The 27999-nt window shown below is 42.1% G+C and overlaps 1 long non-coding RNA gene across 5 annotated transcripts; it reads right to left on the reverse strand.

Moving 5' to 3' along the window:
* Positions 1–37: 37 nt before the first annotated feature.
* Positions 38–27991, reverse strand: LOC102149689 (uncharacterized). 5 transcript variants are annotated; one of them, XR_011439911.1, is made up of 7 exons: positions 27691–27991; positions 26953–27002; positions 23705–23881; positions 20874–20923; positions 19603–20399; positions 16078–16188; positions 6219–6442 (listed from the first exon to the last, which is right to left on the reverse strand). It is a non-coding gene; the product is annotated as an uncharacterized lncRNA (long non-coding RNA). The 5 variants fall into 5 exon arrangements; XR_011439912.1 differs by lacking the exons at positions 6219–6442; positions 16078–16188 and adding an exon at positions 533–1008; XR_288983.4 differs by lacking the exon at positions 16078–16188 and having other exon boundaries at positions 6187–6442; positions 19603–19821.
* Positions 27992–27999: the final 8 nt, after the last annotated feature.

The following is a 27999-nucleotide window of genomic DNA, read 5'->3' on the forward strand; positions in this document are numbered from 1 at the left end:
TAATGGCAGACTCCAATTATAACAAGTGAGAATCTACTTGCTTGTTTGCTTGCTTTCTCTTTTTGAGTATCATTGTGGACTCATGGATTTTTAGATATTCAATGAGCTTCAATCCTTTACAATCAGTTATTCATTTTGATGCTTAAGCTGTCCCAGCTTTGTGGGTGTCCCTTCAAGTTGGGTCAATATTTGAAGACAAAAAGTGCTGGAAAGACATCCTCAGAAGAAAAGCTACCTAAGAATTTGGCTGTGTCTGGTATTGGGCTAGATGTTGGGCACAAAGGGCCACATTCAGACTTGGGTTCTTCTATTGACACTTAAGACAGAAGTCTTGAAAGTCTTAGTGAATAATCAAGAGCAAACTGCGGAGTGAGCAGGTTTGCCTTTGAGTGTGTCCTCCTTCACCAGGCAAAGGGAGCAAATTGAGTCAGCCACGGCGCCCCGAGGATACAGTCAGGTAGCTGGTTCAGCAGATGGTAGCCAATGACTCAAATCTACAAATAGGTAAATCAGAACCGAGATGTGGGGTGGGTTTCAATTTTTCTGCGTGTGTTCTGTTTCAGCTGTTCTCCTAACTGCAGTTACAAAAACGAAATCAAAATGATTTCCGCATTGGAGGCATCAGAGTTGGGACGAGGTGGGCTGGAGGTGAAGGGGAATTGAGAAACACAGGTGTTGGGGAAAGAATGCTGTGTTCTTCCCTGAGTACTTATAAGCTGTGTGGCTGAGGCAAGGCAGCTGGCTCTCTTCTCTGGGCAGAGCACCAGTTCTCCATCCACAAAATGGGCCTGAGGCCTGCCTGACTGAGGCTGCGGCGATGGCCAATGGCCATATAGCAGATGTGGGAAGCGTTAGACTAATTGGAAGACTCATTATTGTTGGATAATTATCAGTAGGAGGATCCTGGCCAGTTGTCCTGTAGAATGTATCACAATTCTGAAACTGTCTGATGTTTTTCCCCTGTAGTATCATTTATCTTGTTCTTCTAGCCCTTGTATGTTCTGAAACCTGCAAGTAGGAGCAAAAGCTTGGGTAAATTCTGGTGAAGTGTTCTTTTTTTTTGTTTTTTTAAAGATTTTTTTATTTTTTCCTTTTTCTCCCCAAAGTCCCCCAGTACATAGTTGTATATTCTTCGTTGTGGATCCTTCTAGTTGTGGCGTGTGGGACGCTGCCTCAGCGTGGTCTGACGAGCAGTGCCATGTCCGCGCCCAGGATTCGAACCAACGAAACACTGGGCCGCCTGCAGTGGAGCGCGCGAACTTAACCACTCGGCCACGGGGCCAGCCCCTCTTTTTTTTAATTGAGGTTATGATAGTTTACAACACTGTGAAATTTCAGTTGTACATTATTATTTGTCGGTCATCTTACAGGTGCACTCCTTCACCCTTTGTACCCACCCCCATTCCCTTCTCCCTGGTAACCACTGATCTGTTCTCTTTGTCCTTGTGTTTGTTTATCTTCCACATATGAGCAGAATACTACAGAGTTTGTCTTTCTCTATCTGGCTTATTTTGTTAACCTAATACCCTCAAGATCCATCCACGTTGTTGTGAATGGGATGATCATTTATCATTTTTTATGGCTGAGTAGTATTCCATTGTATACATATACCATGTCTTCTTTATCCAGTCATCAGTCGATGGGCACTTAGATTGCTTCTATGTGTTGGCTATTGTGAATAATGCTGCAGTGAACATAGGGGTGCATGACTCTCTTTGAACTGCTGATTTCAAATTCTTTGGACAGATACCCAGTAGTGGGGTACCTGGGTCATATGGTATGTCTATTCTTAATTTTTTGAGAAATCTCCATACTGTTTTCCATAGTGACCGCACCAGTTTGCATTCCCACCAGCAGCGTATGAGGGTTCCTTTTTCTCCATAAGCTCTCCAATACTTGCTATTTTTTGTCTGGTTTATTATTGGTGAAGTGTTTTTGACAAGAATATTTTGAAGGCCTAATTACCTTTCAACTTAAAATAATAACAATAGGTACTATTTCTTCAGTGCTTAACTTATGTAACCCTTTCAACTACCTCTTTAATGTAGATGCTGTCGCTATTCCCATTTTACAGATGAGAAAATTGAGGCACAGAAAAGTTAAGTAACTTGCCCAAGATTACACAACTAATAAATGAAAGAAAGAGAATTTGAACCTGAGTTTTCAGGCTCCAAAGTTGGAGCTCTTAACTGCTCTGCTGGGAGAGAATACTTTCTGGAGAAACCTGTAACAGATGTCTGCATCATTTGATTCCTATAGCACAGATTGGAATTTTTAATTTGGGCTTCTACAGAGAAGAAGAACATTGGAGTTGGTGCTTCAGCCAACAAGAGGACCAAAAGCAAATTGTTCCATCCAAGATGAGGCTGTCCATATCTTTTTTTCGCCCTACAGTCACCTTGTCGAGTGGGTACCTGGAAGGTCTTGACTATCTGCCTGGAAAAGCAAAGCTGATGCTTTCTGTCATTTGCTATAATTTGGAAGACCCAAATCCATACTTCAGACAGCTTAGTCTGCCCTCCACAGACAGGAGCATCTCATTTCGGGGCAGTATCGTCCAGTGGTTACACACACAGGCTCTCCACAGAAGGTTTGGGGTTGAATGGGGCTCTGCAGCTTTACTTGTATTTTACGTTAGAAGAACTTGTCTAGGGTAGTGTTAAGTGTGTGAACTTGAGAGCAAGGCTGCCTGCGTTTGCAAGCGACACAAACAAAGCTTGGTGCATGGTAATCACTCAGTAAAGGGCTGCTATTGTTACTGGAATGAATGGCTTTCTTAGCTCAAAAGGAGGTTATGAAGAGAATCTTTGGGCTCCTCTCTAGAGATTAAGACCAAGACACACTAGGCCAGAGATTCTCAACGAAGGTTCTAATACCACCTGCTGGGTGCAGCCTAGTTCAGGCGGGATGCAGAGTATTCAGAACAAGGATGAGGAGCTCCCCTCCCTCAGCCCTGCACACGTGTCACACCTGTGTCCTGGGACAAGCTGGTGGTAATCCCCACTCCCCCTGCCAAACAGCGAGTGTCTTTGAAGCACAACTTCCTGTGGATCCTGCCTGCTGTGCCGCTCGGTGTCTTGAAAAGAGCTTTTAGTCCCACTGACCCAGCTTGAATCTCAGTCTCCCCACAGAGTCACTGTGTGACTTTGGGCAACTTATCCAGCTTTTCTGAGCCGCTTCTCCCCATCTGTAAAAGAGAGACAATACCTATCTCATGGGTCATTGTGAGCACCAAGAACTAATAATACATAAAACACAAGAGCTTGGACCTCCAGAGGGTCCCTCCTCGACTATAACCACCTGCCAAGACTGCTGAGAGCATCTGGGAGACACCCAGGAACAAACAAGTCATCTTGAGTGCTATTTTTAGCAGGCAGAGTTGAGATCTTAAAATAGTGAATTTTTTTAACTTACTTTTTTCAGTCTGCTAAGCATTTCCCCCACCAGACACCCTAAACAGAAATGAGATAGTGTGAGAATCGCTAATTTCGGAACCGGAAGATTCCAATAAAGGCACAGTTGATTCTAAAAGAGTAATTTGTTTATCCTTTTAATCTTAAAACATGTAAGGTTGGATTTTTTTTTAAATGCTCAATCTAGAGTAGTCAAATTCCTAAAGACAAAGTAGAAAGGCAGTTGTCAGGAGCTAGGGGTAGAGGAGAAAGGAGAGTTCTTTTTTAACGGGAACGGAGTTTCAGTTTAGCAAGATGAGGAGAGTCTGTGCATGGAAGCTGGTGATGGTTGCACAACAATGTGAATGGACTTAATGCCACCGAACTGGACATTTAAAAATCGTGAAAATGGTAAATTTTATGTTGTGTATTTTGCCACAGTTAAAAAAAAATGTCAAAACATGAGTGGACATAATCTTAGTTCACTAAGCCTCTGAGTCCTGACAAGGCGGCTAGATGGAGGCACATCTGGCTCCGTGTTCTAGATTCTAAAAGCGCCAGTCACAGCCGCTTTTCAGAAGCAGCTTTCCTGTGTGTGGTCCTGGGGCGCCGGCTGCGGCCGGTCTCGGGGCATTCCAGGGATCTGGACACTTTTGTTTCATTTCTAAACCTGAGTCCCGCTGAAAGGAAGAAACCTATTTGTTGAGGACTGTGCTAAAATCAGGTTGGGGAGAATTTTCAGGGAAATAGCTCCATAAATTGTGCGTAGATGCAAAACTAACAGGCACATGAAAGATTTGTATTTTGAAAACAAAACCCCAGTGGGATTCTCTCAGCAGAAAATGAAAAGGTCTTCTTAACATTCAGTTGAACTATTAGAGCCATTTTTGCTGTTGCAAGCACTAATGCAGGTACGGACACTGCCGCGGCCCCAGATTGCAGCGCCGCAAATTAGCAAGGTTTTAACTTGGCTGCAAATATCAAGCTGGCTGCTTGTCATTATGCAAAAAGGGATGGGGGTGGGAGGGGGACCAGCACCTAGCGGCAAAGCACATTATAATTGTTTAAGCAGGCCCCACAAGTCATGCATTTCAATTATTTGTTCAAAGCAGCCTGCAATTAGGAGTTGCAAACAAGGCTTTTGAATGCAAAGTCAGACAATTAAAATGTTTCATGAGTGCATTAGAGAAAGAAGTTCTGAATTAGCACTTTGAATACACAAGACCTCTTTTTCTAATCTCTAGTCTCTTTCACCCTTTGAAGAAAAAAAAAAAAAGAGAGAGTGAAAGGGGAAAGAGATGTTTTGGGTTGTGGTGGAGGTGATTTTGGTGTTTACTTATTTATATCAAATGCCTGACTAATCCAGGGAAGATCGAACCATCCTAATCGGCCCCTCCTACATTTCAACGTCTCTTGTTACTTGCCAGATCCCGGTCCCGAGCATAATGGCCCAGGTGCCAAAACCCCTCTCCCAGGGGGGTTGTAAATCACTTTAAGCATCTCTCCTCCCTCTTCCCTCACCACTCCCTACTCTGTTCTTTGAAGAAGCGGGTCTATTTGAAGCAGTGATTTGTGACTTTCCCATATTAAGGGCACAACCCTGGGCTGGTTGCACTGACACACAGGATGGGAGGAATGAGCGCCCCGGACAGTGTTGGGATCAGGGAGGAGAGAGGCCGTGTATCCTGGGGTTGCTGGTGAGCAGAAGCTGGTGGCTCTGGGGAAGCATGAAAAATACACTAACCTGCCTTCCTTCTTTGAAGGAAGACCAGCTGCTAAATTCCTTCCCCTCCCCCACACGCATCTCCACCCACACATCCCCTTCCCCACACCACAAATACCCTACTGATATTTAAATTTTATTTTATGACTTATTGCACTGTAGGGCATCTTTAAATTTTTTTAACCAGAGAGCACACTTTTAGGAGAGGGAGGGTATATCTGACATAGGGAAAAAACGTGAACATTCTTCTTTCAACCCGTTTTCCCATGAAATAGTAAGACTTCCTTGAAAGCAAGCAAGTTATTTGTGCAAGGAATCAACTGCGAGTACAAAGCAAGTGCTTGCAACCCAAAGCACTTTATGCTATTGTTCAACGTGTGAGATTAACCAGGAAAATCCAGACAATTTATGGTGAAAATGGCCAGCATATCAGTAAAATGTGTGTATGTGTCTGTGCATCCAGTTTAAGTCTGGTGAGTGGGAGCCTTAATTTATCATTTCCTCACTGTAGCTGATTTATGAAAACATCCCTTAAATAATCCTACTTATCTTCTTTTATAAAGAAAACTTTTTTTAAAAAAGTTATGTAGTTTGGGTTGGGGACAGTTCTTGAAAAAAGAAAAAGAAAGCGCACTCCCTATATGGATATTTTGAATATTACTTATGTAATTCTTTTTTAATTACTTTGCCTCCAAGCTATGACTGAGGATTCAGAGCACTGTTACAATGGCAGGTTTCTGATAGGCTTGATGAGTCCTTGTATGATCAATACATTCTGTTAGTTGGAAAATTATGTTTTTCCACGGGAAGTATTTCTATTTATGTAGGTCTATGTAAAAATAAGTTGTTTTTTCAATTAGGGCATGCATAACTAAGGATGCTGACATGATAAGTATTAAAATCATGTCATTTTAATATTTGAGATCTTTAGGTACAACAAAATAATTGCTTTGTTTTTTTAGTTGGCACGCTTTCAAATCTCTGGCTGGCTTGCTTTCTTTTTTTTACAGCTCTGACATTTTAAATTATCTTTGAAAACGCTCGGTGATAGATGGAATCATTTCAGATTGATTGGATTTTTGCCAATCTGTTTTTGAAGGAAGTGCCTTAAAAAAAAAAAGTCTTTTATTTTAAAATCAAAATAGCTACAGATCCTTTATCATAAGCTTGTCTCAGGTACTTTACAATAGAAAGGGCAGCGCGGGGCGGGCAGCAGCTGTGGGGAAGCCCTGCATAAAATCATTCTTAGGAGCAAAATGATTCTTCTCCCAAAATGCTCTGAACAACATCTGCCCAGTGGGAATCTTGAATCTGAAGGTGAAATCCGCTGAAATAAATGATAGATGATATGTTAAACTATTGGAAAATAAATTATATCAGATTTGATGATTTCTGTATTATTTCACAACTTTTGGACCTGCTCCTTTGTTTACTCATCAGATTTATGAGTACTACTTCTAGAGCTGGTTCTTCTTCTCTAAAGAGGTAATTCAATCAGATGGGGTCCCTACAAGGTGTACCAAGACAGCTGGAGTTAAACTCTAAGCCTGAAAACCAGCTTTCAGGCGTCCTTGATTTGACTGGAGGTGGGGGGGCGGGGGGGGCAGGGAAGAAAAGAAATGTCCGCCAAAATATTTCCCTCTCAGGCTACTGTCACAAGTAGATAGTCCTCCTGAGGGTGAGCAAAAAATAAAAAGCAGTTGCTACTATGAATAAGGAAGAGAGAGAGAAAAGACTTTCTAGTTTCTGCTTTTCTAGAATTTGTTTGAACTTTGAGCCTGGCAGGTAAGCTGGAGATGCAGCCAAGCCTTTTTCAGGAGGAAGCTAAGGGGAAGCCACCCCCCTGTCCCCGTATTACCGCCATTTACATCGAACGTTTCACTCCAATCCATTTCACCATCAAGAGGTAGTGGGAATCTTGCCACTAAAATGCCACCATCTCTGGAACTCAGGGCTGGAAGCCAACCAGCCCTTTGGATATCTCAGTAGGAGGCAGAGAGAAGTTTCTGTTGAAGGACACCAGTACAAACGCCTTTTATGCAAGGGGACATGGGAATACTTCAAATTATCTACCTTCAAAAGCCGAGTGTTTGAGTCGCTACCCGAGAACGGATTCCTGAGTCTGTGAAATGGAAAAACAAAGGTGTTCAGGGCTGGGTAAAGGGACGAAGGCTTTTCCCAGCTGTAGAATTCAAGGATGATGAAAGAGAGATGCAACAGAATATAAAACAAATTGTGCACTGGAGGGTGGAAAATACAGATTTGAAAGTTAAGTGTCTGGAACAAGAGAGAGATGAGTCACTGGAATTTACAAGTTACTATAGGAAACAAAGATAAAGAGATCATGAGAGGAGTAGTAACGCTGGTAGCAAAATGGCTTTTTGTTAACTGCAAAACTAGATGATGGCAGAACCTGTTCATCAACCAGGAGAGGGGTGGTAATTATGGAAGACAACAGCAGATAATAACATTTACGGAGTGACCTACAGGGACAAAATTGGGTGTTTGGCAATTATGTCAAATGGTAGCACAGATTTTTCTTCCCTTTCAAAATGGTAAATCAGAGAAAATTAGGTCTGGAGGGTGTTGTGTGTCTCGCAGGGGAGACAGCAAAGCTTGGTTTGCTCCAAGGCAATGGTGTTGCAGCCACAGGGAAACTGTTTTTCTCTGTCCCAGATAACATGTTTCTCTTATGTGAAGGTAGAAAACACATCTGGCTTTTTGAACTTGTGTTTGTGGATGTAAAATGTAATACACGGGAGGAAAAGTGCATAAACACCTGTATAAACCACTACTCCGGTTAAGTAACAGAACATTGCCAGTGCCTCAGTGTATCCTTCTCAACCCCAAATGCCTCCTTTCCCCAGAGGTACTATCCCCACTTTTATTCTAAGAATTCTTTTGCTTTTCTTTATATTTTTATTACCTATGTATCCTCCTTAAACAATATATTTTAGGTTTGTCTATTTTTGAACTGCATACATCTATATAGATAGAGATAGAAATGAATCAGGTCTGCGTTCTTTTGTTCACCATTATTTTTGTTAGATTCATTGACATTGTCGTGTGTGGGTGTGCTTTGTTCACTTCTATTGCCAGATCACATCCCGTTGTATGAATGTATCACAATTTATCCATTCTGTTGTTGGTGGACATTTTGGTTTGTAGCAGAGATTAATAGCTAATCAGCACCCCCGTTTTCTCCTGGGGACCTCTTCTTCCTGGGAACATCTGGACTACATTTCCCAGCCTACATTCCAGAAAGGTATGGATGTGGGTTCTGGCCTGGCCCGTAAGAACCTGCCATGTATGATTCTCCATGGTCTTTCCTCACCATCTAGGCTGGAGATGACCTCTGGTTGACCTTGGAAGTGATGTGTGGAAGCCACAAGGTAGAGAAACCCTGGGTTCCTGAATCACCATTAGGATGAGAGCTGCCCAGGAGAGCTCCCTGAATGGGAGCATCCACATTGGGCTATTATGGGAGTAAGAAATAAACTTTTATTGTGTCAAGGCCCTGAGATTTCATGGGTTTATTGTCACAGCAGCCAGCCTCACCTTGCTTCCAGTTTTGGCCATTATAAACAACGCTGCTATGAAGAGTCTTGAACACATATTTTACTGTGCATAGTCTGCATTTCTGCAGTGTATATACTTGGAAGTGGAGCTGCTGGGTCAAAGACTATGCGTATCTCCAACTTTATGAGATAATGCCAAACTCATTCCAAAATCGCTGACCAGTTTACACTCTCATGAGCGGTGTATGAGAGTTCCTGTGCTCTACAACCTTGCCAATGCTTTGTATGGTCAGAATTTTTACCTCCTGCCAAACTAAAAGGAATATAGTAGTATCTCACTGTGGTATAAAATCTGCATTTCCCTAATTACTGAGATTGTCCACATTTTCATGTGTTTATTGGCCATTTGAATTTCCTTTTTCTGTAGTCCCTGTCCAAGTCCCCCCCCCCCCCCCCCCGCTTTTTCTCCCCCAATCCTCCCAGCACATAGTTGTATATATATATTTTTTAGTTGTGGGTCCTTCTAGTTGTGGCATGTGGGACGCCGCCTCAACGTGGCCTGATGAGCGGTGCCGTGTCTGCGCCCAGGATCCAAACCAGCAAAACCCTGGGCCACCAAAGGCAGAGCGCGCCAACTTAACCACTCAGCCACAGGACCTGCCCCCCATGCAAGTTTTTGCCAAATTTTCTCTTGGGGTGTCTTTTTCCTGTGGTGTGTAGGATTTCTTTATATAGTCTGGATACTAAGTCTTCATTAATTTTACATATTGGTGATTATTGTCACCCATTCTGTGGCAAAAACTGTCTTTTCAGTTTTTTTATGCTGTCTTTGCTAAATATAGTTTCAATGTAGTGGAATTTATGATCTTTTCCTTTATGGTTAGTATTTTTTAAGTATCTTGATTAAGCAATCCTCCTCTATCCTGAGGTCGTAAATATGTTCTCCTATATTATCTTATAAAATCTTTATAGCTTTGTCTTTTACGTTTAGTTTTTTAATCCATCCATAATTATTATTTGCATGTTGTATGAGATAGGGATCCAGTTTCACTTTTTCCCAAATGAATACACAGTTGTTCTAGGATCATTAGTTGAAAAATTCACCCTTTTCCCACTGCTCTGCTTTGCTACCTCTGCCATATTTCGTGTCCATGTATGTAAGGGTCTGTTTTGGAGCTTTCTAATTTGTTACAGTGGTCTCTTTAGCTCTATACCAATTCCACTATATCTCAATTGACATAGCTTTATAATGCCTTAGTGTCTGGTATAGCAAGACGTCCCAAGAATTCTTTTTTTTTTTAATTTTAACTTTCTTTCCTTCTTTTTCTTTTTTTTTTTTTCAGGAAGATTAGCCCTGAGCTAACTACTGCCAGTCCTCCTCTATTTTCGCAGAGGAAGACTGGCCCTGAGCTAACATCCATGCCCATCATCCTCTACTTTATATGTGGGATGTCTACCACAGCATGGCGTGCCAAGCGGTGCCATGTCCGCACCCAGGATCCGAACCAGCGAACACTGGGCCGCCGAGAAGCGGGAAGTGCAAACTTAACCGCTGCACCACTGGGCTGTTCCCCCCAAGAATTCTTTTTTCAAAGGTATCTTGGATTTTTGAAGCCCTTTGTATTTCTATTTGAATTTTATGATCATCTTGAATTATTCAAAAATAACCTGTTGATATGTGAACTGGGATATCATTAAATCTGTAAATAAATTTAGGGAGAATTGACAACATTATGGAGTCCTCCAACTCATGAATATGGCATATTCCTCCCAATTTAGATCATCATTAATGTCTCTCACTTGATTTTTGTGGATTGATTTGTATCTAGAAACTTCCCAAAGTCATGTTAATTCTAATAATTTATCTGTAGCTTAAAAAAAATTTCTACTTAATCATATTATCCTCAAATAATGAGCTTTATTTCTTCCTTTCCAATCCTGATAACTTTTTCCTTCTTTTTCCTTCTGTATTGTCTAGGATCTCCAGTACAAGGTTTAATGGAAGTGTTCATAGCAAGCATCCTCATGTGATTTTCAATCTCAAATGGAAAGTATTTAATATTATACCGTTAGATGTGATGTTTGCTCTAGGATTTTTATAGATAGCCCTTATCAGACTAAGGAGTTTCCCCCCTAATTCTGGCTGGCTGAGAATTACTTTATCAAATGTTAAACTGGCATGCTGGTATAAATCCCATTTGCTCATAATGCATTATTAGCCTCCTCAAATATTGTTGGATTTTGCTTACAAATAATTTTACAGGAAATTTTGCCTCCATGTTTATGAGTGAGATTGGCCTATGATTTACCTTTCTCGTCTATGATTCTTGTGAACTTTTGGAATCAAAGTTAGACTAGTTTCATATGAGCTGGGGATGTGCCCTCTTTCTCTATTCTCTGGAGGCTTGTATCAAAGTGTAATTATATCTTAATTTTGTGTTTGGTAGAACTTGCTGCAGAAGCCAGCAGGGCCTAGCATTTTCTTTATTAGAAGATATTTTGTTTTGCTTTCCTCCCCAAATCCCCCCAGTACATAGCTGTATTTTTTTTTTAGTTGTGGGTCCTTCTAGTTGTAGCATGTGGGATGCTGCCTCAACATGGCCTGATGAGCAGTGCCATGTCCGCACCTGGGATCCGAACTGAGGAAACCCTGGGCCGCCCAAGTGGAGCGCACAAACTTAACCATTCAGCCACAGGGCCAGCCCCTAGAAGATTTTTTAAACTATTAATTCAATTTATGATTTTGCAGCTATTCGGGTTTTCTATTTCTTCTTGAGTCAGTCAAACTTTTCCAAGACTGTATCCATTTAATATAAAACATCAAAAATATAGGCAGAAAGTAGTTCATATCATCATTCTCTGTTAATTGTCTGAAGAATACAATTTCATCCCTCATGTTGCTTATTTGTGCCTTTTCTTTTTCTTGATTAATCTCAGCTGTGACTTGTCAATTTTATTAACCTTTTCAAACAACCCACTCTTATTTATCATTACTAGTGTATATTTCTTTTCTATTTCATAAATTGTCCCTTATCTTTATTAATTCCTTCCTGTTGCTTTCTTTGAATTTATTTTGCGATTCCTTTACATTTGTTTTTATGGCCATTATTTATCTAATTTAATACTCACTTGGTCAAAGGAAATAATAGTGACATCATCAGCTATCTCATGGGGTTGAGGAGAGATGAAATCTTGCTTAGCGTAAACTCTCGTTAGAAGTTGTACAAATGAAGAATCATGAGCTCCAACATTGAAGATGCTCATTCAGATATCATTTATTTTAAGAATAGATGAGAATAAATTCAGATGTCATTTGTTTTAAGACTTAGAAAGGAATACAGAAGTCCCTCTGCAGCTTAGGGGTTCGGTTTCTGATCATTGCTATTGTAAAAAAATTAAAATTAAGAAACTTGGGACTCAAGGTGAAAAATATGATGGGGAGGCAAAAGAGGAAGCAAATCTATAAAAGCCCACTAAATAGTAATATATTCACTAAGCTCAAATGACAGAGACAACACCTTCAATAAAGACCATCTCAATGACCTTTTACATACTTCAACTAGTAATAGTGAAATTGTATCATTGGTTTCCAGTGACTATCTCTTGTTCTGTAGAAACTTTTTTTTTTGCAGTTTCAGTAGAATACTTGTAAATTCATTATGTGTCTGTGACCATGTCTCTGTGTGTGTGTTTATAGATATGCATACTAAGCAGTCTTTTTTCCTGGGTGTTGTACTTCTCTTAACGTCTGATGCTTTTCTGAATTCATTGTTTGGGAATTATTGAGTTCACCTCCAACAAGTGCTCTTACATTTGTGACTCCACAGACACTATTGGAATGTATATATAAGCCCTTGGTTGATTGGCTGCTTCCTTCCTTCTTTCATTCCTTCCTTCCTTCCTCCCACAAACACCAACTGAGTGCCTACTATTTACTGTCCAGGCATAGTTCAAAGGACTGAGGATATAGCAATGAACAAATCAGAAGAAACCCAGCTCTTATGTAGCTTACAAATCTAGTGGGAGTAGGCAGACAACACCAAGATAAATAAATAAGATATAAATGTCAGAGGGTGATGAGTGCTATGGAGAAACATCAATCTGGTAAAGAGGACAGAGGGTGCCAGGGAGTGGAAAGTGGGGATGAGGTAAGTTTGCAATTTAGATAGTGTAATTGGGGAAGACCTCACTGGGAAGGTGACATTCAAGTAAAGGCTTAAGGAAAATGGAAGAGGAGCATATGGGGAGTCTGGTGCAGGGAACATTCCAGGTGGAGATGACAAATACAAATGGCAGGTCATGTGTCCTTGTGGACTATTATAAGGCTTTTAGTCTGAGGAAGATGGGGGGTCATGGGAAAGTTATAAGCAGACAAGTCACATGATATGACTTATGCTCTAAAAGTATTGCTCTAGCTATTATGTTGAGAGTAGGCCAAAGGAGGGCAAGGATGGAGGCAGGGAGACCAGTGAGGAGGCTGTCAGGATAGAGTCAGATTCTAAATATATGGTTTGAAGAAAGAGAGGACAGGATTTATTGATGGATCAGATGAGGAATGTGAGACAAAGTGTGAGGTCAAGGATTGCTCCATAATTTTTTGGCTGGAACGATTAGAAAGATAAAGTTGATATTAACAGGAATGGGGGCAGCTGCGGAAGGAGCAGGTTTGGAAGAGTAGATCCGGAGCTGGGTCTGAGATAGGCTAATTAAGGATGTAAAGCAACGAAGTGAGACAACTGGATATTTCAGTCCAAATCGAAGTACAATGTAGGTGGTCACTATAAATTTGGGAATTATAAGCATATAGATATTTTGTCCAGGTTTATTATAAAAACGTGTTTTCCTTCTCCATCAATGACTTTATCTCACAATGTTTTCCTCCACGTTTCCACCTTCCCGTTTTTTCTAACTATCTCGAAGAAGAATGACTTTACTCTCCTGGAAACAAAAATCTGAATGTGGCTATTAGATAAGAAACAGTTCAAATGTTCACCCTACAATATCAATTTCCTAGAAAACATATGAATTTCCCATCATAGAAATATAGATTTAAAAAGTAAACCATAGCAAAACAAATATGTAATTATCAATTATCTACAAATCCGTTATAAACTTAACTTTAGTCAGTAACATAAGGAGCAAGAATTTAGAAACTCTAAACTCTCAGGCTCATTTGGTGCCATCTCTCTAATTTCAACTTAATATCAGTCCCTGCTAACCTCAAAGTTGCTTCAAGAAGAACCTTTACATTCCTTCATCTGTCTTGCTCATGGTTTTTGCATTAGTTTTTCTTTTCTCGGCCTCCGGAGGACAAGGCTACCTGATTCAACTGTGGAGCCAAAAAAGTCTTTGGTTCTTCTCCCCCCACTGCTCACACTGTATAAAATGTTAATCACACGTGACTCACTCTTAGCTCTCACTCAATCAACACTCCAGATAAAACTCCGCCTTGCCATTCTCTAAGTCTCTTTCCTGATGTTGACCAAATCAGAAAAGTCAGAGGAAAGATCCAAATATTCTCCTGTCTCCTCATCTGCCTAATGGTGCAGCGGTGATAGCCTTCTAATCACGAGATATACTGGAAATATTTCAATATAACATCTTTCTATACTTTCTTCTCTATCTAGGTAGTCTACTTGCCTCTCCATCCATCGCTCTATGCTTCCATTTATCTGTCCACCTACCCACCCATCTATTGAACAACAATCCAAGGTTCTTTATAATTTCCAAACTGCTTTTACTGTGGTCTTCTCACAGCAATGTACGAGATAAAGGAAGAAAAATCTGTGTATTTGTGTGGCCTAGGCCCGATGAATATACGAACAAAACTGATTATGTATTTCTACTCATCCTCCCTCTAGTTTACTCCTTCTCTCTCCTTTCAGATGACCCAACCCCTAGCATATCTAATCCTGTTCTTTTTTCCAGGTTACATGGTATGTTCTAGCCATCGCCACAGACACCTTTTTAGAATTTACTACTTTATCTCCATGTCCAAAGTTATACCCAAACTCCCCCAAAAAAGATCTCTAGGGGCCTGAAATCTTGCAGGTACTAAGTCTGTCATGTAATCTTCAGTAAAAAAAAATTAAGGAAAACTGGAATCTTACTTTAATACTGAGATCCCAGTTCCCTCTGATCTCAAAGCCTTTCCATGGTAATTCTCACCTTCCTCCTTTTGTCTCGTTTTCATGATAGGTGTCACTCACCATGCCAAAGCTAATCCCTCCCCATGGTTTTGAGCCCACACCCACCTCTTCTGAGAGTTTCTCTTACCTCTTCTGAGATTCTCTCTTACCTTCCTTGCATCTTGAATCTCTCCTCTGCTGGCTCCTTTTCTCTGGTCTACAACATGTTTAGGTGTCTCCAACTCTAATACATACCTTCTGTGTTAGTTCCTGCTAGTGTCGCCATTCTTGCCACACACATTACCTGCTACTGCAACTTGCCCACCGTCTTGTCACTCCTTACCCCCTGCAGTTGGGCTCACACCTCACCACTCTCCTGACTGCTCCTTTCCAAATTATCAGAGACCCAATGCAAAGGCCTTTTCTTGTGACTCACTATCCTCAACTCTGTAGCATTTAATACCAGTTAGTTTGACAGAAAGAGCTGTTGACAGTTAAAGCAGAGTTTTGGTGGGGCAAGACTGCCAGTTTGGCAAAAACTTGGTTTACTTATGATGATCTGGTCCTTGGTATTATACGAGAAACTAGACTTGTTCTATGCACCCAGAGATGAGAATAGCCTTGAAAAGAGGTTGACACTCACTAAACTCCCAAGTGGTATGGAAGGCCAAGTTATTAACACAGCAATTTGGTAGGGGGAGCTTCTTTCTCTCATGGAATTTAGCATTCAACAAATATAGTCACAATGTGCCTTGTAAACATTAGCTGCAAGGTGCTGTAGTGGAATGGAAAGGCTGTAAAATTAACTAGACCTGGGCTTGAATCTGATTCCATTTCATTGGCTAGTTATTTAATTTTGGAGATTTGTTTAGCCTCTCTGGCTCTCAGTTTCTGTATCTGTAAAAATAAGTGTATTATCGATTTTGGAGGATACTTGTAGAATTTATCAATAATTTATCAACATATCACTGTAATATCACATGAAAGGTGCCTAATATCATCACCATTATCACCAACAAATATTTGAACACTCAGGTGTGCCAGTAGCTGACTAGGGTACAAACTGCGATTAGTGCATTCAGCCTGTGTTCAAGAAGTCTTCTGTATAGTGGGGATGGCAGAGTCAACCAGTCCAGCACCATGTAGGAACTTGCGTGGAATACGTCAGTGGCCTTATGCATGCACAGAAGAAGTACTGCTTATCTGCTTGGGGTTTCCTCTCATCTTTGCTGGACTAACTCATGCCATCCTCCACATCTCAGGTTAAACAGCCACTTTGCCTGACGCGATTTGCTGCCACGTGCTCCTGTACTTACTGTTTCGTAGTATTCAGCATGCAGGTAATTATTTGTTGAATGTCTCTTTCAGACTCTTAGCTCCATGAGGTCAAGGACTCCTCTCTCTTGTTTATTGTTGTATCCCAATGGCTTAATGAAGTGCCCAGCACATAGTAAGAGCACAAGAAACATTGCATTTTAGTTGAATTGAGAAACTAAGGGGTTTGGTGGTGCTGTATGAGGGAGTGATTGGAGATAAGTGAAAAGATTTAGGGACAAGATAATGAAGAGCCTTTTTTGCTATAAAGAGTTTGGACCTTATGTAGCAGAGAATGGTGAACCATTGAAAGGTTTTAAGGAGACATGGATCAGACTGGAGTTAACAAAAGTTCAGTTAGGTACTAATGTGATGTGTTATGGGGCGTATGTGTACATGGGTGAGGGGAAGACAGGAGTCCAAGAGTTCAGTTAGGAAGAGCTTGCTGAAGACCAGATCCTGGAGACCTAAACCAAGGCAAAGGCAGCGGGGATGGAGCAAGATGTTTGAAGGTCAGAATTAATAGGATTAGTGAACAAGTAGATGTGAGAGGGAAGGAAGAAGAAAAAGTCTAGGTTGACTTCAGGTTTCTAGCTTGTTTGGTGGATGGTGGGGGAAGAGGGATTCATCGTAATCAAAAGGTGATTACAAAAAGACGTGACATTAGCCTTAGTTTTCCCATCTGTAAAATGAAAATTTTAATATCTCCCTTTGGGGGTTGGGGTAGTATAAAGTACATGACACTGAGCAGAGACAACACTTAAGTTGGTCTCTCTGTTCCAAGCCCCCTATAACCAGGCTCTGGCAAAAAGAAGAAAAGTAGACTCAGTGGGGAAGACGGAGGTTTTGGTTTTGCAAACTTTGAGTTTTAGACCTCTTTGTGGTAGTTACATTTAGAATACACAATAGCAGTTCTTTAAACCAAAACTAGGTCTTACGATGTTGTAGGTCTCTATAGCTCTTTGTTTAAGAGATTTTTCTTAGAGAAGTCATGCATTTTTTTCCCCTTCATAGACGTTGAAACAGAGTTGCCCTGTGGAATACTAGAAAGAGCATAGACTTTGAGATCAGACCTGATAGAGAAGGAATGTCTAATTCTGACTTAGATTCATCACTCAAGAATGGAACTGATGATTGTTATCACTCAGGATGTAGAAGGATGAGATCCTTGCAGGAGGATGCATATCAGGATGCTTGGACTGCACAGCCAATCAATAAATGTTAATTTCTTTCCTTTATAGTCCTAAACCACAACACAATTTTTTTGTTTTTTGCTGAGGAAGATTTGCCCTGAGCTAACATCTGTGCCAATCTTCCTCTATTTTGTACGTGGGTTGCCACCACAGCATGGCTGATGGGTGGTGTAGGTCCACGCCCAGGATCTGAACCCACAAACCCAGGCCACCAAAGTGGGGCATGCCAAACTTAACCACTATGCCACGCGGCTGGCCCCATCAACCCAAATATTTAAAAAAAATTTTTAAGAACCACTTAAACTCCCAAAGGCTGACTTGTAGTCAGTATGCACTCTTTCAGCCAAATTTCCACTTCCTCCAGCTACACTACTCAACAAAGATTGTTTATGATAATGTGTTGACCAAAGGCAACGTAAGAGATGGAATCAAAGGCCAACTCACTAACGTTTGGGGCAAATTAGAATACTGAAATAAAAATGCGTGTTCAAATTCAAATTCAATACGAGGAGTTAAAATGGAAAGCGTAATTCAATTATCTCTCAATTACCCAGAACACAGTTTGTCACAGGGCCTCCTGACTCCCCAGCCTACTTTGCACAGCTGAGACTAGAGGGCAAATCTGAATGAATCTGCTTTGCTGCTAGTTTTGTTTGGTGACAGCATCTCTAACGTCATCCTTATTACAACGGTGCATAACTTTGCAGAAGACACACTTTTCCAGCAGGAAGAGAAGAATAACTGGCTTTTTTAAACCTAAAATCTTTAGATTTTTAAAGTTATGAACTGTTACCAATTATCACTCTTTAACCACCTATTCCTGTCTTAATCCACCGTAACCAAGGGGTCAGCTGTTTGTACATGAACTTTTGACAAGTTTAAATTCATATCATAAAAGTCAAATTAAACAATAGATGTTGCTCAATGATGCCATTATTTTTTTGTTTAAGAAACAAAGAAAAGATATATGACAGTGAGAACTATAGCATTTTCACTGGAATCGCATGTAAGCAAACATTTTGGAGCATATCACAAATAATTTACTTTGTGGTGGAATTATAATTCTGTTCCTTAGAGGAGGCATTTCAGGCAGAATTAGGCATTCTCTCAGTCAAATTAGTCGATTCTGGAGCCTCTGTTCTTTCTAAGACATTACAGGTTAAAGATGTTTTAAACATGTTTTAAACATGTTTTCTTCAAAAAAGGTTTCAAAAATCTGCGTATGTGTGTGTGCGCGCGTGTGCGCACGTGTATGATGTGTGCGGTGAGAGGCATGGCAGGCCACGGTAACAAAACAGTCCTTTTATGAGTAGATTAAATTCAGTTACTTTGAGGAAAATGAATAGTTTTTCAAAGATTAAATTAAGTTTTAAAAATAAATCTAAGCTTATAATTTCTGTGAAAAGACACTCTTGGTTTGAAATGGGGTAAATGGCCTAATTTTCTCGCTCTCGTTAGTAACACAATATCACGGTTACAATTTTATGAACTGACGAGATCCTGACATAGGAGAACAGACGTGGATTGGCCAAAAAGTGTCTAAAACTAAAGCTGCTAATTTTATTATGGCAATTTTAAAAGAGGTATCAAAAATGGCTGTTATAATTTGACTTTGTGATAAAGTAGTTGAACTTTGGTAGTAAACAGAAAAGTCTATATGTAATACTGCGCCAATCTGACCCCACTTCTTATATCTCACTGTCATTTCCTTTCTTTATAACTCGGGTGACCTCTGCCCTGGATGGCCTGGGACTTCCCTGGTTTTAGCACAGAAAGTTTCTCTCATCCCAGGCAAATAAGGATGATTAGCCATCCTATTTATAACCCTAGATATAAAGTAGTCAATGCCTCTTAAAAAGCATTTAGAATATTATCCAAAATCTCTTTTTTCAGAAGGAGAGGATGATAAACAATGTTTTTTCTTTTTTTTTTGGTGGGGGGGAGGGTTCCTAAAGTATTTGTCATTTGAATTTGGCACTTTATATCAAAATAGAAGACATAATATTTGCTTTTCAAATCCGAATATTCCTGATTTTGAATCAGGCGCGTCACTCTATGATCTGCCCCCATAACCCTTCCTCTCCCACCACCCCCGTTTTTATGATCTCATTTTCTCATGAAGTGTAGTCTGAGATACAAACTTAGCAAAGTGACTGAGATGGGCAGGCTCTCGAATGCTCTGTTCATAGAATGAGAAAACCAACATCACAGGCAGTCGGTCATCAATTCTCTGCCAAACTTGCAGGACCTCATCAACCTGAGACCCCTAAGGCGGTGAGCTGAGACTGGGCACTGAGGAGACCTCTCAGTGCGCCAACAAAGTGGTCAAATCACCTTCGCTGGTGAGTTCCAGCTCCTCGAGTTAAGACTCTCGTCCCCGTCCATTTTGGCTCTGAGCCCCAGCTGCAATTCTCTCCCTGGTTGTGCGTCCCTTTGCTCCGGAGCGAGTCCCTGGTAGGCCCTCTGTTCAAAGCGGCCGCCGGCTGGGAGTCACAGAGGTTTATGGTCCGTCATTGCTGGCATGCCCTGTTCTCCCCAGCGGCTGGAGCAGCGCTAGGGGCAAAAGGTGACTAGGTCACTTCTACTCCACCTGCTTCTGTTGTTGTTTCTTTTAAATCCTCTTAAATGGACTTTTAAGTGTGAACTTTGCAACCACGTCCTGGCCACAGAACAACCTCAGAGGCAGCTGCAGCCTGTTCAAAGAGATGGGCTCGTTGGGAACCCCGGCTCCCGATTTCTGTTCACAAGCTCTCACTAAGCTGGCAACAGGCGGTTCGTGCCAGTGTTAACTGTGTGCCTCGTGAGTGCGTTCCTTTACCCAAAGGTTGGCTGCTGGAACCACTGAAGTCTGAATTTCTCCCTTCCAGGGATACACTGGGAAGTCAGAAAAATGCCAAAGCTGGGGTGGACTTTGCAGATGAGCTAACCAGAGCCACAGCAGTTCCCTATAAGACAGGCTGCATGAGTGGCCAATTACTGAGTCACAAATTGCCCCTTTTATAGTGAAAACTGAGACAGTGTAGTGGCTCCAAGCAAGGACAGTGGAGCTAGTCTGTCTGGGTTCAGTTCCTGGCTCCCCTACTTATTAGCTGTGTGACCTTGGACTTCTCTCTGTGCCTCAGTTTTTCCGTCTGTAAAATAGAGATAATAGTAGTAGCTGTGTCAGAGGCTTCTTTCTGAGGGCTAAATCAGTCAATATCAGGAAAGCACTTAGAATAGTGCCTGACATCAACAGCTACGTAATCCTTAGCTAATATTAGTGTTATTAGTTACCAACCTAGCAGCCCATCAAATAACCTGATACGGGCCTCAGTTATTGGGATAACATTCATAAAGTTTGCCACTATGGATCCTCATTGCTGCAATGGGCTGAATAAATGTTTGTGCCCCCCCCCCCCCAAATTCATGAATTGAAACCCTAACCCCCACTGTGATGGTATTAGGAGGTGCGGCCTTTGCAGGTGATGAGGTCATGAGAGTGGGGCCCTCGTGGATGGGATTAGTGCCCTTATAAAAGGAACTCCAGAGTGTTCTCTCACTCTCTTTCTGTCCCGTGAGGATACAATGAGAAGTTAGGAGTCTGCACCCTAGAAGAGGGCTCTTACCAGAACCGGACCATGCTGGCACCCTGATCTTGGACCTCCAGCCTCCAGACCTGTGAGTAATAAATTTCTGTTGTTTATAAGCCACCAAGTCTTTAATGCTTTGTTCTAGCAGCCTGAACAGACAAAGACAGTCGCCAGTATTTTTGCTCTTCCTATGGATCCAATTCTAAATAAACATTCTACACATTTTATCTCTTTTAAACTTTATAAAATCCAGTGAAATTGGTGCTATCATTATCTCCATTCTAAACAGGAGGAAACAGGCTCGGCCAGGCTAAATATGATGCCCAAGTTCACCGGCCAGTAAGTGACAGAGCTGGGACTCACCCCTAGGTGTGATTTTTGGATGAGTTGATACCACAATGGGTTGAAATTTTAGAGGATATTATGATGGGGTGGATTTATTCTGCATCTGGGATGAATGTGACTCTTTGAGGGTTGACTGTAGGAGCTTGAAGAACAGTCCCCCAGTGACATCAGGTCCCAGTCCTTGGAGGCTGTGAACGCTACCTTACGTGATAAGAAAGGACATTGCAAGTATGATTGAATCAAGGATCCTGAGATCAGGCGATTGTCCTGAGTTATCCAGGGGGGCCCTAAATGCAGTCATAAGTATCCTTATAAGAGGGCGCAGAGGGAGACTGGCACACAGAAAAAGAGAAGGCAATGTGAGCACAGATGCAGAGATTGGAAGGATGTGATCACAAGAAAGCCAAGAAGGCTGGCAGCCACCAGATCCTGGAAGAGGTAAGGAACAGATTCTCCTCTGAAACCGCTGGAGAGAGCGTGGCCCTGTCATCCCCTCGATTTCCACCGAGTGACACTGATTTCAGACTTCTGGCCTCCAGAAGTGTGAGAGAATGAATTTCAGTTATTTTAAGTGACCAAGTTTGTGTTCGTTTGTTACAGCAGCCGCAGGAATCTAATACAAATGGTTAACTGACATTTTGATAATCGACATTTTGATCTGCCTTTTTGATAGAATTCCAAGGATGTGGATGTTGAATAAAGCTTTCTCCCTCTGCACGATTGTGCCTAAGTGAGCGAGAAGTCTGTTACACTCAGCAGTAGTTCCTAGACTTAGCTGAACACTGGAGTCACCTGGGGAGATTAAAAGTCCCTAATGCCCTGCCACAACCCTGACCAATTTCATCACAATCTCTGGAGGTGGGACCCAGGCATCACGACTTTTTAACACTCCCAGAGATTCCAAAGTGCAGCTTGTTTGGGAACCACTGACTTCAAAGGCAGATACGTCTCTCTTTCTGCTTGGACCACTGCCTGTAATTCTGGGTGTGAATTTCCGACGGCCTTCGCAGTGGCCTCACCTGGTTTACCGTGCACCTCAATCTAAATGCCTCAGAAACAAGGCCCCTTCCTTTCTGTCTGCAAACTTGCTCCCCATCCTGTGTGCCCAGTGTGCGTACGGGCACCGCCAGCTTCTCTGGGGGTGACCTTGACACTATGTGATTCCTCATTCTCTACTCCCGACCTTGCTCCCCCCACCCCCAGACAGACGTTCCTCCCATCTGAGGCCCTGGGGGGAGAGGGGAGCGTTTGAGTGGAGGGGACCGGTGGACTCAAAGTTGAAGGCTTCCCAGCCATCACACAGAGCTTCTACTTTTTAAAAAATATCTGATTAATAAAGTTCTATGAATCATATCATTTGAAAAATGAGTTCTGCCGCTTAAAAAAAACAGAAAAAGAAATGAAAGCAGTATAGTTGCATTACACACCCTGCATCTCAAACAGAAGACATATTTTCATGGGAACTGAAATATGGGGAGCTGCTTGGAATGGTAAACTTGATAACTTACTGTATCTGGCCAAGCAGCAACAGGGAAGCTGTAGGTGGAGGTTCAGACACAAAGCTGTAAGAAGTCTGAAGGAGAAGATCACATTCAAAGCCAGAAGCTACTCCTCACTACAAAAACAGGAGATACCCCTTCCTTTTCACATATGAGTAAACTGAAGCTCAGAGAGGTTAAGACACTTGTCCAAGGTCACACAGCTAGTAAATAGTGGCTCCTAGATTTGAATCTGGATCTTGCTCATCCCCAGGCCCCCAGGCTTACACTCCTAGTTTGGTCTTTCTATTTTCATCCAACCCAGTGTTTCTCAAACTTTGGTGTGTGTAAGAATCACCTGGATTGTTTGTTAAAGATGCCAATTCCTAGGCCCAGCTGCTGGGAGTTGTTACAACAGGTCCAGAGTGGGGCCCAGGCACCTATGTTTTTTTTCATCAAGCATCTCAGGTGATTCTCATGCAAGCAGGATACAGACCACGCTCTGAAAAACCTGGTGTCTGTTTCTGCAGCATTTGTGCATGGGGAAGATGCTCTTGGCTTCAAGAACCTGTTGAGGTAGAGACAATGAGAAGCCTACCCTCCATTTTCCAAAGAGAGCGACTTTGGGGGCTTACGCTGGCTGCAGGGTTGGAGGACGGGGCTTCTGCTGGCATTCCAGCAAGATCCTACCAGGGGCAGGAGCAGCTGGCTGACCCACTGGGAGCACCTGATTCCTTCCCACCCCCTTCAAAATCCCATCGAGCCCACATTCTGTAGAGAGGGGGTGAAATGATTTTAACATTATCAAGAGGACCGAATTTTAGGGTACAATTTTGCAAGGACGGCCAAATGCTGCTGCAGTGGCTGCAGTCCCCTTTGCGGCCTGCCTGAAAGAGATCATTAAGAACTCACTTATCTGTTGATCTGGCTCTCAGCTGCAGGAGCCTTCTGCTACGGAGGCTCCTCATGGCAGCTTTGAAGTCCAGCGCAAGTGTGAATTTATTGTTTTGTAAAGACCAGATTCCTGAACAGGTCATAAATTACCTTGTTAGACAAAGGCTTCTGGGGAAATGTAATGTGTTGAAATCCTTCAGTGGGTGATTATCCTAACACATTGTTGGGAGAGCAAATAACTGGCACACAGACACCAAAATCCAACAGCTGCCAACCTCCAGAGATGCTCAGCCAGACTGGGCTTTGAAATCCTAGTTAACCTTTTTCCTAGGTGAGAAAGAGGGAGAAAAGAGAGAGAGAGAGAGAATAGCAGTTTAAAAGAATTCCTTCCCATTCCTGATCGTGTTTAGAAGTCTGTTTTGGGAATCCAGTGAAATATAGCTAATGACCATTAAACGGATTTTGGTGGTATTATTCTCCTGGATGACAAGAAGATTCCATTTCATTGTTGGTTCATTGTCTTCCTGTGCTCACACTTTTCCTATCAGTCTAGGTGACCCTCCCAGACTTATAAATGGCACAACTAGCTCTGTGACACTGGTCACTGATTGGTCGTGATCGGATGAAACTTAGGGCCACCTCTCTTCTCTCCAGACCTAGTGTGAAATATCAGCCTCTGTTAGGAACCTCATCAGCCTCTCTTCTCTTCTACAATAGAGTTTTTGCTATTTCTGGCTAGATGCAGGGCCTTCAATAGACTCAATGCAAACTGAAAATAAAATCAGGTCAAAATCTCGATTGTAGTCTTTTAGAGTAATATTTAAAAATGTGATTAGAAAAGTAACAGACGCTCATTGTAGGGAATTTAGACAACACGGAAAATACACAAAAGGAAAATAAAAACTACCCCAAAGCCCATGGACCAGAAAGAGCCACTATGTACATTTAAACTTAAAAACGGGCTTCTGCCGGACCTGTTGCTTTCTAAGGTGCTTTGCCATGCAGCTAGATGTCACAGACATTTGCTCACATCATTGAAAACTCGTTCACAACATCTTCTCCAATGACTGCAAAGTAGACCTACTCCTAAGTTTGTCGGTTAGAAGAGAGTGCTAGTATTTCTCAAGTACTGACTTGGTTAAGGGCTATGGAAGATAATTGCCTTCCTCTCTGTGGGTCAAGAGCACCATTCATTTGTTCAACAAATATTTATTGAGCACCTACTAAGTGTCAGGCACTGTTAAAGATGCTAGAGACACGGCCCAAATAGGACAGACAAAAATCCCTGCCCTCACCCAGCTCCAGTGGAGGGTAAGAGAATATCCTTTTTTTAAAAATTGGTGAACTGCCTTTTAAAACTGAGGATATTGATTGTATACATCAAACCCCATCAAATAAAGGCCACTGGTGTTATCTAAAATCCTCAGGAATGAGTGTTAGTTACCATAGAATACTATGTTTCTTGTTTATACTCCATCTACCATAGGACCTGGTACACAGTAAGTGCTCAATAAATACTGGTTGAGTGAATAATTTATGAGGATGTGTGTCAAACATAACTGAAGCTGGTTTGCTTCTCAAAAGTTAGGACTTCTTCCTGGAATTCAGGAAGGGAAATAAAAGCTAAATGGCATCGTAGCTCTTCTCTGCTCAGACGTTTGTCCACGTAGGAGAGGACACACGGAATCAGCCCCGTTGGAGTCCGTTCCAAGCCTGAGATTTCTCCTCGTGGGCAGAGAGTGCTACGCTCAAGTTCATGAGACAGTCAGCGCGTGGCACCACAACACTCCCCTGGAAATGAAGGGGCTAGGTCAGTGCTACCCTGCTCAGATATTCTCAGGCGAGGAATGAGAATTGCCTTATTAATCTCAGCAGCAAAGGAAACAATTTTTTGCAGACAATTGTGAGCTTTGTGGAATGCATGAAAGTCTGCTGTCCTAGAGCAAGACATAGTATCTTGGATTCAGAGACTCAGAAACTGGAAAAAGCAGAGATTAGATCAAGTTCTTGTCACCTATTTGATTTGTGTCTGATGTCTACATTTTGACAGATAATTAGCAGGTCATATAGAGTACCTGGGAGGCACTGAGATATTACAACTATGGGTAGCTGGCTCTGAACGGTAGACCGTATGTTAACAGTCATCCTGCAGTTGGATTGCCAGATATCTGACACTTGCGAAAAATGATCATAGAAAATGTTTGAGTTTGCTTTAAGGCAGGACCTAATAAATACATGTGCATTGTGGGAACTGGAGCAGTAAATCTGTTATTTTTGCTAAGGACTAGCAAACTCTTTGAGAGCCCAGTGGAGGGTTTGCTGAACTAGAGAGGGTGGAATAAACTATGTGAATGTTATTGAACGAAATGTTAATGAAGCAGAGTTGGTTTCTATAGGTGAGGGGCTTTTGGCCTCCAGAAGGGATGCAGAAGAGCTGGCTAGTGGTTTGATGGTCAAGGTTTCCTTTATGGAAGAGGGAGACATAGTCAGGGTTCATTTCAGGTCAGTTGTACGTCAAGATCTCCCCCCACTTTTGTGCAATTTGGGCAATAATAATCAACTTCTATGTAGAAACGCCTGGGGAGTGAGAGTTACTGCAAGGTAGTCCCAGAACTGGAATTCAGGCCTGGAGCTTGTGCTCCAAACCCTTTACTCTTTACCCAGCTGTTTGAGGGCAGATCCTGGCTGCACAGGCCGGGGTTTAACCCTGGGGTTCTGCCACTTAATCTTGCTCCTTCTGGGTGAGTTACTCACCGCTCAGTTTGACAAGGAACACTTGAAGGGAAATCTTCTCTTCTGACTAGAAACCCATAGGTAATGATTAGAAAAGCAGACTTTCTTCAGATCAAATGAGTTTTAGAAATTCTATTTCTATGTTTAAACTGGTGGGAATGCACATTGACTCTAGGCCTTCTTGTACCTTTCCATGTGGCTGTTTCACAGACATCTCAAATCTGCCATGTTGAAAACATTCCCCCATTCACATCATAAATCCACCTGGGACCATCAGTGCCAGCTGCTGCCATCCCCACATCCCATTGGATGGCAAACTCCAGGATAGTCATTGTGTTGACTTCGTTCATTACTACACCATCAGTGCCTGGCAGAGTGCCTGGCACACTGCAGGCAGTGTTTGTTTTACAAACGAAGGATTGTCTCATCCTTCTATCTCTAGTTTATCCTTTTTCCAGGACCTCCACACACTATCACCAGCACTGAAGTACCATCCCATTTATTACCTACTTAACTATCTTAAACGGCTTCCTGTTGCAAGGAGGATGTATGAAGGCCCTCCTGATGTGAACTCAGCCAACCTTTCTAACCTCAGCTTCTACCCTGGGCCCTTCTCAGAGCTCTAGCTGAATAGAAACAGCCCAGTCTTCCCAGGCATGCCATACCTTCACACTTCTGTGCTTTCCTGTGCTCCTCCTTCAGGCTGGAGATCAACCTGTGAAGAACAAGAAGATGCCTATCCACACCCCTCCAAAAAACCCCAGAGTTTCTCAGTGCTGGTTAGCATCAAAATCATACTACCTTCTATATTTTTCAGAGGAGATAGTCAAGCAGAGGGGCCCCTGCATTCCCACATAAACGTGTTGTTGGAAAATGCATTTGTCAAGAGGGAAATATTTGCTTATTTGAGTAGACCTGTCAAGGTCACCTCTAAAGATGAATGAAATTTTTACTGTCCGGAAAAACAACCTGACTTACAAATGACCTGTAGGAAGCTCCTGTTCTGCTGCATTTACTCATGTCTTATCTGGGGACAGGAGCAATTTTGTAACCAGATGGAGTTCTGTCCCCTAAAGAGGGTCATGTGTCGAGATGACTTGGGGTTAGAAGTAGTGTGCTGAACACAGAGGTTGGGAGAGATTCTCCAGGAAGCTTCTGGAAGAGAGTTGAAGAACACTAGGAAGAAGAGTGGGGAGGACAAGATGCCTAAACTCTGCTCAAATCTTAGTCTTCTGGCCTGTGATCCACCTCAAGATTCGAGCTCAAGTCCATGGACGTTCTTTAGGAACATCCAGGGCTACAGAATTTGTTTCCCATGGCACCAGAACTTCTACCTTCCAGTTTCTGGTCAGCTCTCTCCCCCAACAGAAGAAAAAACCCCAAACAACACTTCTCCTCCCTACCCGAACCTGCTTCCTTCCTTCTCCTCTCAAGAAGTCCTTCTAGTTCACCAATCCCATTAGCTGAGCTCTCAGGCGGGCAGAGCCGAATCCTTTTGCTCACGCAGAGTATGTCTTTGGTCACTTCATTCGTACCCGTTATCATGACAGCAATATGAGAACTTCATTTTGTCCCTGTCTCAACTTAGGGATCCTTCTCCTAAATTGTAGGAAGAGGAGTATGGTACATATCTAGGGAAAACCTGAGCTCCCCAAAAAGGTGAGGTTATTAACCAAAGGGTCAGTTGGCAAATTCTTGGGGAATTTGGAACT

This window comes from Equus caballus, chromosome 1 (assembly GCF_041296265.1).
Source record: "Equus caballus isolate H_3958 breed thoroughbred chromosome 1, TB-T2T, whole genome shotgun sequence".
Classification (NCBI taxonomy): Eukaryota; Metazoa; Chordata; class Mammalia; order Perissodactyla; family Equidae; genus Equus; species Equus caballus.